Source organism: Cynocephalus volans, chromosome 6, assembly GCF_027409185.1.
Source record: "Cynocephalus volans isolate mCynVol1 chromosome 6, mCynVol1.pri, whole genome shotgun sequence".
Lineage (NCBI taxonomy): Eukaryota > Metazoa > Chordata > Mammalia > Dermoptera > Cynocephalidae > Cynocephalus > Cynocephalus volans.
Genome location: NC_084465.1, coordinates 30,628,045 through 30,637,708, shown reverse-complemented (window position 1 = coordinate 30,637,708; position 9,664 = coordinate 30,628,045). Strand labels below are relative to the sequence as shown.

At 33.8% G+C, this 9,664-nt stretch overlaps 1 pseudogene; it reads right to left on the bottom strand.

The window, feature by feature from the left end:
- Nucleotides 1–7,954: 7,954 nt before the first annotated feature.
- On the bottom strand, nt 7,955–8,493 carry LOC134381243 (small acidic protein-like; annotated as a pseudogene).
- Between the last annotated feature and the right edge of the window lie 1,171 nt (nt 8,494–9,664).

Sequence of the window (9,664 nt, the reverse complement as noted above, 5' to 3'; positions counted from 1 at the left end):
TCTGCTCAGTGAGTCTGCCTGCTTGCTGGGGGGCAGGGTTTGCTGCATGGGTTCAGATGCTGGAGTCTCAGTCTTTCTATCTGTCCTAGGCTCCAGGCATCCTGTGTCTTGGTTACAGCAGGCCTGTTTGAGTGTGGTAGAATGCAGGCAGGGCCATCAGATGAAGGGAGTCAGACTCACTGGGTTCAGGGCAGGGCTCACTCTGGCTACAGTTTCAGCTTCCAGACAGCGCTGCTGTCTGAGGCATGAGGAGTTTTAATCTCCTTTGACTTTCACTATGAGACTGCACCTACACTAACTCCCAGCTACTTTCCAACTGGGTCTGGGTCCCCAAAAGATTAGGGGATTCTTTTGAGGCAAGGATCATTGGCATTTGTGGTGGCAGTGGGAACAGGTGGAGTCTTTTCCAGCTTACCTTCTCTCTGCCTGGTTCCTGGACAGTCCCTGTAGCAGGGTAGAGGCTGAACGCTCTGCTCTGCTCTCTACAGTGCTGTTCCTTTCTTCCGCACTTCACAAGGGTCACATCACTCTCCTGGTGCTCTGCAGCACATTTCCTTAGTCCTTCCAGTCAAAGTGTGTTTGTTTGTCTGTTGTTTCGGTTTCTTTTTATGGGGAGGGGACTAGTGCCAGACATCTCAGGTAAGCCATCTTGGGAAACAAAAAATACTATTAAGAGAGTGAAGTCAAACTCTTGAGCAAGGAATATATTTGCAGCATATATAACAGTTACAAGTTTCATGTTCAGTATATACAAGGGATGTTTAAAAAGTTTATGGAAAAAGTCGTATAATCTTTTAATTCAATTTTTTCACAAACTTTTTGAAATGCCTTCTTATAAAAATCTCCTACAAATAAATAAAAATGAGACAGATGGGTCAACAGAAAATGGTTGTTGGTCCAACCATTTTTCACACAAGAAGATGTCCAAATGTCCAAATGGCCAATAAATATATTAGAAGATGCCCAACCTCATAATTCACCAGGGAAATTCAACCTCAATAAAATATTCTGCACATCAACCATAATGTCTGAAATTAAAAATACTAATAATAAAACATGCTCACAGTGATGTAGAAAAATCTTATTTCTGATGGGACAGTAAAATCATTTTTGAAAACTACTCGGCAGTGTCTTCTAAAGTTTATCATATATACACCCTATAACCTAAGAATTTCCTTCCTAAGTCTAATCCCAGAGAAACGTGTGCATATGTACAACAAAGGACATAAAAACAGATGTTTAGAGGAGCATTTTTTTTCATTTCTTTTATTGTGGTAGAAAACACATAACATGAAATTACCATCTTAAACCGTTTTAAGTATACAGTTCAGTAATGTTAAGTATATTTATATTGCTGTACAACAGATCTCTAGAACGTTTTTTTATCTGAAACTCTATACCCACTAAACAATAATTCCCATTTTTCCATATGCCTCTCCTCCACACTTAGCAACCACCTTTCTATTTTCTGTTTCTATGATTTTGACTACTTTAGTTACTTCATATGAATGAAACCATACAGTATATGTCCTTTAGTGACTGGCTTAATTCGCTTAGCATAATATCTGCCAAGTTTATCCATGTTGTAGTGTATGACAGGATTTCCCTCCTTTATAAGGCTGAATAATATTCCATTGTATGTACATATCATATTTTCTTTGTTCCTTCATTTGTTGATCGACATTTGGGTTACTTCCACCTCTTGGCTGTTGTGAATAAAGCTGTAATGAATAAGGGTATGCAAATATTTCTTTGAGATCTTGCTTTGAATTCTTTTGGTATATACCCAGAAGTGGGATTGCTGAATCATATGGTAATTCTATTTTTAATTTTCTGAAGAACTTCTGTACTGTGTTCTATAATGGCTACATCATTTTACATTCTCACCAACAGCACACAAAGGTTTCAATTTCTCTGCATCTTTGCCAACACTTGTTATTTTCTGTTCTTTTCAGAGTATCCATCCTGATGGGTGTAATGTGATATTTTCATTGTGGTTTTGTTTTGCGTTTCCCCCATGATTTCTAATGCCTTTTTATATGCTTGTTAACTATTTGTATATCCTTTGGAGAATTGTCTATTTATATCCTTTGCCCATTTTTATTGGGTTATTTGTGTTTTGGTTGCTCAGTTGTAGAATCTTCTTTAAAACTCTGGATATTAACCTATTTTCAGATATATGGTTTGCAAATATTTTCTCCCATTTTGTAAGTTGTCTTTTTTACTCTATTGATTGTTTCTTTTGATGCACAAACATTTTTAAGCTTGATGTAGTTCCATTTATCTATACTTGCTCAGAGCAGCATTATCTTCAAAGCCCCCAGGTGAAAACCTCTCAAGTGTTCATCATTAAGGAAATGAATAAATAAGGTGTGGTATATTTATATCTTAGAATAATATTTAGCAATAAATATGAAATTCCTACTGGTAAATCAATAGCATGGTTCAATTCCACAAACACAGATAGAGTGAAAAAACACCATATGTACAAATATGCACACATATACTGTATACTTCATTTGTTTGAAGTTCAAAAACAGGGACAATTAATCAAGACTAGTAGGATTCATAGTGATGTTTATCTTTGGGGAGAAAGGAAGGGTAGTTATTGGGAAGGGATACGAGGGAGGCTTCTGGTGTGGTTGCAATGGTATTTTTTTGACTTTGGTGGTAATCTCATTTATATACTTATTTTGTGATAACTATTTAAACTCTGCACATATGATTTAGATATAATTCTGTGTGTATTGTACTCTTCACTAAAAAAAAAAAAAATTTAAAATTAGGCTTATCAGAAGAAGACATGGTACTATTTCCATAGCCTGTTCATAATCCCTGAGGCTCAGGTTCTTTTCTTGCTTTATGCAATTTTCAACTCAAACTTCAATTTTTCTCTATATGTTTTACACTGACACCTTAAGTGAAATTAATCCTGTTGCTGGTATCTACCAATTTCAGCCAATTTATGGTATCCCTGATATTTGTAGCACATAGAAGAAAGTAGATTTTCAATCATTCTTAGGAAAACTTTTGCTTAGCTGCATTTATGTTGCTTGCAGAAGAGTATGACCATTTCCATACTAAATCATATACATGAGACAATTCAAGGCTGAGAATGCAATTAAACCAGTCTGCTAGATTTTTTTAGTCATAGGAATCAAATATAGTTAGAGATGTGGGAGAGAAGAGAGAGACTTATTTGCAGCCTTGTTTCTAAATGCTTTATTAACTATGAGCCTCATTCTTTTGGGCTTGACGGACTAGTTGTTATTGGGAAAGTAGCTGAAGGAAATGGTTTTTATTTACTTCTGATCCATCTGTCTCTGAAATGGAATTAAGATATTATTATTTAGTATATTTTATATCTCCAGGCATCTGGAAATGATTTCTTTGGAATAGCATTCAGGAAAAAATCAAATAGTCTTTAATTTTTTCAGCTCAAACAATCCAAATGCACACATTTATTTAAGAGGCCTAAAGACAATATTCATATATAAGTCATGAATTAATATATGGTAAATTTTGAACACTTGAAGCAACTGTTTCTAAGCAAAATAAGTTATATATTGGCATACATTCCTAATGATTAAGATAGAGATTTTAAATTTTACTTTGATGACTTCAGGGTAAGTGATACTTTTCAATTTCCCTCATCAGTTCACATTTGTCTATGGGTAAGTTCACTTTTATATTTCCTGTTTTTGTGGCCAATATCACAAGTAATTATTAACTTAGTACAGTTTGTATAGTTCCACATTTTGCTGTTTTATAATTTACTCCACCTGCTAATACATACTTCATATTTTTCTACACTTCCTATATTCTTTACCACAAACATTAACAATTTTAAATAAATACAATGGCACACAATGAAACTAGTGTATAACAATCTATATTTTGATTCTGTATTAAAAGCACATCTTTTTGTAGAAGTCAGGAGCACTGTAATATTCTTAATAAAAAAATTAAAACTGGCTCAATATGTATGATTGTCAATGTCTATCTGAGGACATGGTATTTTAACAAATTCTTGAATATTGCATTTGAGGTTTTTATTAAAAAACATATATTAGTATGTGATGTACACTTAAATAAAATACACATACATTATTGTGTAAAGGTCTTTTTTAAAAAAAAATTGTTGAGGTCTTAGGAATGTAAATGCATTTAGTGATGTTACATTATCTCATTTTCCTGAAATAACAGATTAAAAAAAAATCATTCATATAGCATATTGTCAACTGTAAAGTACTTGAAAAGACAATGGACTAAGGAATAATAAGAATGTCTATTAAAGGCAAATTCAATTAGGCTCTTCTTCCTGCAATACTAATAATAATAGAGCCTCAGGCTGGTGTTTAATTTTCTTATTAAGAATCTGAATAGGTTCTGTGTTTTCAACTTATTACTCATATTACTTGGAGGAATTTTAATTATTGCATAGGTTGAAGTATAATTTTCACAAATATGAGATCATGACTCTCAGGCAAATATAAAATAAATATTTGACAAATATTTTATTTAAGTCATTAATTAGTGAAGAGACCAGTAAGATGGTATGACTAGTTCAAAGACTGCTTAAGAAGTTAGGATTTTGGCAGACATGTGGACCAATGGAACAGAACAGAGCACTCAGAAATCAACCCATGTATTACAGCCAACTGATATTTGACAAAGGCAGCAAGGACATACATTGGGGAAAAGACTGCCTCTTCAATAGGTGGTGCTGGGAAAACTGGATATCTATTTGTAGAAGAATGAAACTTGATCTGTACCTCTCACATATACCAAAATCAACTCAAAATGTATTACAGACTTAAATATAAGGCCTGAAACTTTAAAACTCCTAGAAGAAAGCATAGGGGAACTGCTCCAGGATTTAGGACTGGGCAATGACTTTATGAATAACACCTCAAAAGCACAGGCAACAAAAGTAAAAATAAACAAATGGGATTATATCAAACTAAAAAGCTTCTGCACAGCAAAAGAAAAAATCAATAGAGTGAAAAGACATCTTACAGAATGGGAGAAAATATTTGCAAACTACGAATCTGACAAGGGATTGATATCTAGAATACACAAAGAGCTCAGACAACTTTATAGCAAAACCCCCCAAATAATCCAATTTAAAAATGGGCAAAGGAGCTGAATAGAGATTTCTCAAAGGAAGACATACAAATGACCAACAGGTATATGAAAAAATGCTCCACATCACTGATCATCAGGGAAATGCAGATCAAAACCACTTTGAGATATCACTTCACCCCAATCAGACTGGTTATTATAAAAAAGACAGAGAATAACAAATGCTGGTGAGGCTGTGGAGAGAGAGGAACCCTCCAGCACTGCTGGTGGAACTGTAAATTAGTACAGCCATTATGGAGAACAGTATGGAGATTCCTTTAACAACAGCAGATAGAACTTCTCTATGATCCAGCAATCCTACTCCTGGGGATATATCCAGAGGATTGGAAAACATGAAGTCGAAGGCATACCTGCACTCCCATGTTTATTGCAGCTCTATTTATAATAGCTAAGCAATGCAACCAACCTAAACGTCCATTGATGGAAGACTGGATAAGGGAATTGTGGTATATATATATACAACGGAACACTACTCAGCCATAAAAAAAAGCTGGAAAAGATAATTCTAAGTGAAACAACCCTGGTATAGAAAGAGAAATAACACATGTTCTCACTCATAACTGGGAGCTGAATCCATAAATAAACAAATGAACAATAAAGAGAAACAGACAGAAAGAAACAACAGCATGTTGAACTTTTAGAAAACTAGAGGTGAAAAGGGAGAGGAGAGGAGAGAGAGGGTGCTAATGAGGAAATGGTCAATGCACACAGAATGATTGCATATTAAATGATGAATAAACTAACTATACTGATCTAACCACCACACATTGTACACAATTATTGAAAATCAACTTTGTACCCCATATGTTTGTATAATAAAAGAAGAAAAAGAAAAAAAAAGAAAATTTAGGATAAGACTGCTGAGTTGAATATAAATCTCTTTAATGTCCAGTCGTTCATAAGTCTTTGGGGTTATTTGTCCTAGCAGACAAAAATTGTTTTCAACTTTTTTGGACAAAATCTGCAAAATAACATGTAACTCAACTAACACTTTTATAAATAACATGAACTAGGCAAATTCTCCCAGACAATCTTCGGGTAGCTTTGGCCTCTGTATAATACTGAAAGGATGTGTAACCCACATAATTTGCCTTATTTCCAAGTTTTGGATAATTTTTCTGATACAAAATAGATATAGAACTTATCTTAATACAATATAGAATTTGAAACTGACAAAGAAAGTTCTCCCCACTTAAGATCATAACACCAGAAGGGGTAAAATTATCCCCTAACTCAAGTACCAGGCTACAGATTATTAAATATCAAGAAGTAAGAGATGTGTTTTCAATAGGTGCAAAGAACTGTGATCATTTATACTTCAAGTGACCCAATGAAATTGACTGTAACTAATAGAGTGTGAAGTAATTTCCCACAGAACATAATGAAGTCCTAAAGAAAAGAGTTTAAAACAGGTTGGAGGTCTTGAAAACACAAGCAAGGAAAATGGCTGCATTAGAAGTTGATTTTTAAGTTATTACAAAATGTTGCTGCCTCTAATTTTGTTATTTTTATTCATGACTGGCCATGTGTCATCATAGTGTTGATTTACCTAATTTACATATATACTCCAGAAAGCAAAATGAAATCAGAGAATCCGATGCTTACTGGATTCTGTAAATACCAATAAGGTACAGCAAATATTTGCTACTTAGATAAATAATGTTGTCTGGAGACATGCATTACAGGGAAAGTTGCGAAGCTGGTTTCCCTAACAGATCTCAACACATTTTGTGCACGATTAATATTCTAATCATGTGTCTTGTTAAACACACTGGATGGCATAATGGTTTTGTGCTGTGGAAAGTTACTCCTGAGAGTCTTTACCAAGAGCCTAAACTAGTTCAGGAACCAACAGAGTTAGAAATAAACAAAATATGCTATGTTAATAAAAATAGATAAACTCAGTACACTTTAATAAATATAGTAATAATAAATAGAAAGACATTCTTAGAAGTTTAAATAAAACTGTGAATTTTCTATTAGAGGTGGACTTTTTACATTTTTTTTATTTATTAAGAATATTCATGAGATACAAAGCTAATTGTCTCCCCTCCTGCCCATGATGTGAGGGCCAGATTCATACTGGGGGCATACCCATTACCAGAAATTACTAGCACTTCACTAATAATCCTCTAACAGGATGATTTCTGTCATACATCAATGTCTTTTAAAAAAATAAATATTATTATCAAACCATTTCTTCATCCTAAATTCTAATTTTTAAATTATACTTGCTTATTACCCAAACATGGGCTTAATGAACATTAGCTACAATTTTAGCTTTTAGAACTATTTTAAACATGAAGAACTGAATGCAAATAAACCATCAGTAGTATCAATGTTTTTATGGTCAATAAATGTCCCCTGTTTGTCTGTGTTTAATTCTATTTGAATACTGGCATTGCAATTTTGTTGTAATTTTAAGAAAGTTGGTCCTCTTTGCCATGTTTGACTTAGCAAGTATAACTGAATTAGACTTACTCTGACATAAACGTGTAGTCACTCAAATGTAAGAGAATGAGTTTAAATTTAAACCCATTCTTTTTTTTTTTGAACTTGTATTTATTTCTTATGTTTTTATTTCTTATGTATTTATTTCTTATGTTATACAACTCTTACTCTTTACAAAAATGGTAATAGTCATGCCATACAATTTAATCCTTGGCATCTAAAAACAAACACTCTTTGTAATTATTTTTAAAGTCCTTTATAAAATTATAGTACAAAGGTCTGTGCTCTATAAGCCGTCCTCCATTGTGCATTATCACATAAAGGCTTTCCTTCAACCCAAAGGCTAAGTGCTTGGGAGTTATGAATCACTTCGTTTAACAAACATCATTTTATATTTGGTTTTTGCATCCTTTTTTGTTCTGGGATTGCTTCATTTCCTCAGGGTGCTCAGTAGCTTGGATTTCTTCAACAGATTTTTCTTTCTCTGACTGTGAATCATTTTCCGAGTCATCTGGATCTTTAGGATCAGGTGAGTCATCACCATCACTATCATTCCCAGGTACATCACCTTTTCCATCGTGATCCGCCTCACTGAAGCCAAGTCCACAATGTCGTCTATATCTTCCCGATAATTGACTGTCCATATTTTGTGGCTATCGAGACTCCAATCCTTCCTTAATTTTGTTGTCTTCTTTCACTGTTCAGAAGTGAGATGCTGATTTGTGATCTGTAACAAGACAACCAATGTGCTCTTCCTTTCCTGTGTCCATAAGTCCAAGGACGTTTTTTTCTCTTCATTATCCAAGTTGCTACCTCCCAATTGCTAGATCCAAGATGGACGCTTGTGGACACTGCGCGCTTCACCCTGCGCAGGTGGGGCTCCCGAGCAGCGCTCATCATCTCGAAGATCTGGAGGGGAAATGCCAAACACACTCACGGTCCTCCTTAGCTGTGGCTCTAGCAGTCTGCAATCTGCCATGGCCCAGCAGCAGGGCTGCTCCAGAACGCAGAATCCTCCCACGCCCAACTCATGTATTTTTAAGGGGATTTTCTTTAATCATATAAAGGAAACACGTCTGCGAGATGAATACTCCCTTATAGCGCATATGCCATTAATATTAACCAGTCAAGGCATATGGAAGCATTGTTTAGAATTTTTTTTACCTTATATGAAGAACTCACCATAAAAATATTTCTTTCCTCCTAAAAATGATTGTCATTTAAACATAAAAAAAAAAAATACCGTGTTGTAATTTAAAAAATTTGAATTCAACAGTGATGCAGATACTTACATTTATTTGTCTGCACAAACATAGACATTCTATTAAGTTCATTTTCATTTTGTTTTATTTTTTAAAGTGTGAAAACCAATGTTTTAAGACTGTGAAAAACATAGGTGTTTTACACATGTTCGAGTTTTTTCTATTTTTAACATACAACTTAGTATAGTTAATCACAAAAATATAGCTAAACAATTTCCAAAATTTGTAATTACCACTAGGCGAAATATCACTAGTTTGAGATGTGTCATGATTTTATGTATCTATTAAAATATTTTTTTAAATTAACTGCATACACATTTTAACTGAATTTGAATTATTAAAATAACAAATAAAATTTTTATAAAATCCCCAAATACCTAAAGAGCCTCATGAATGTTATAAACTAGTTGTCTGTGAAAGGTTATCTTAAAAAATGAATGTAGTATAAGTAGCTCCTGAATTGTAATACTTTAAATAGGCCATTGGAACAACCAATTATTTTCATATCCATTTGCAAATTAAAAGTGATAACAATTAAAAACTAAACTAGAGAATGATTATCAAACAGATTTTAATGGTGGGAACAATCTTAAAATCAGAGATTCACCGGAAAACATATAAGGCAAATATTCTTCCATAGCAGCAATGGTAGATGTCGACTACATGGTTGACCATCATTAATTAATAACTGAATTAAGTGCTGTTTGAACATATCATAGGATGGGAATGATATTTTCTTTCTCTTAAATCAACACATTCTGTGTCCAGGGTGATTTAAGGATCTATCTATTGCCTATGAACAATTT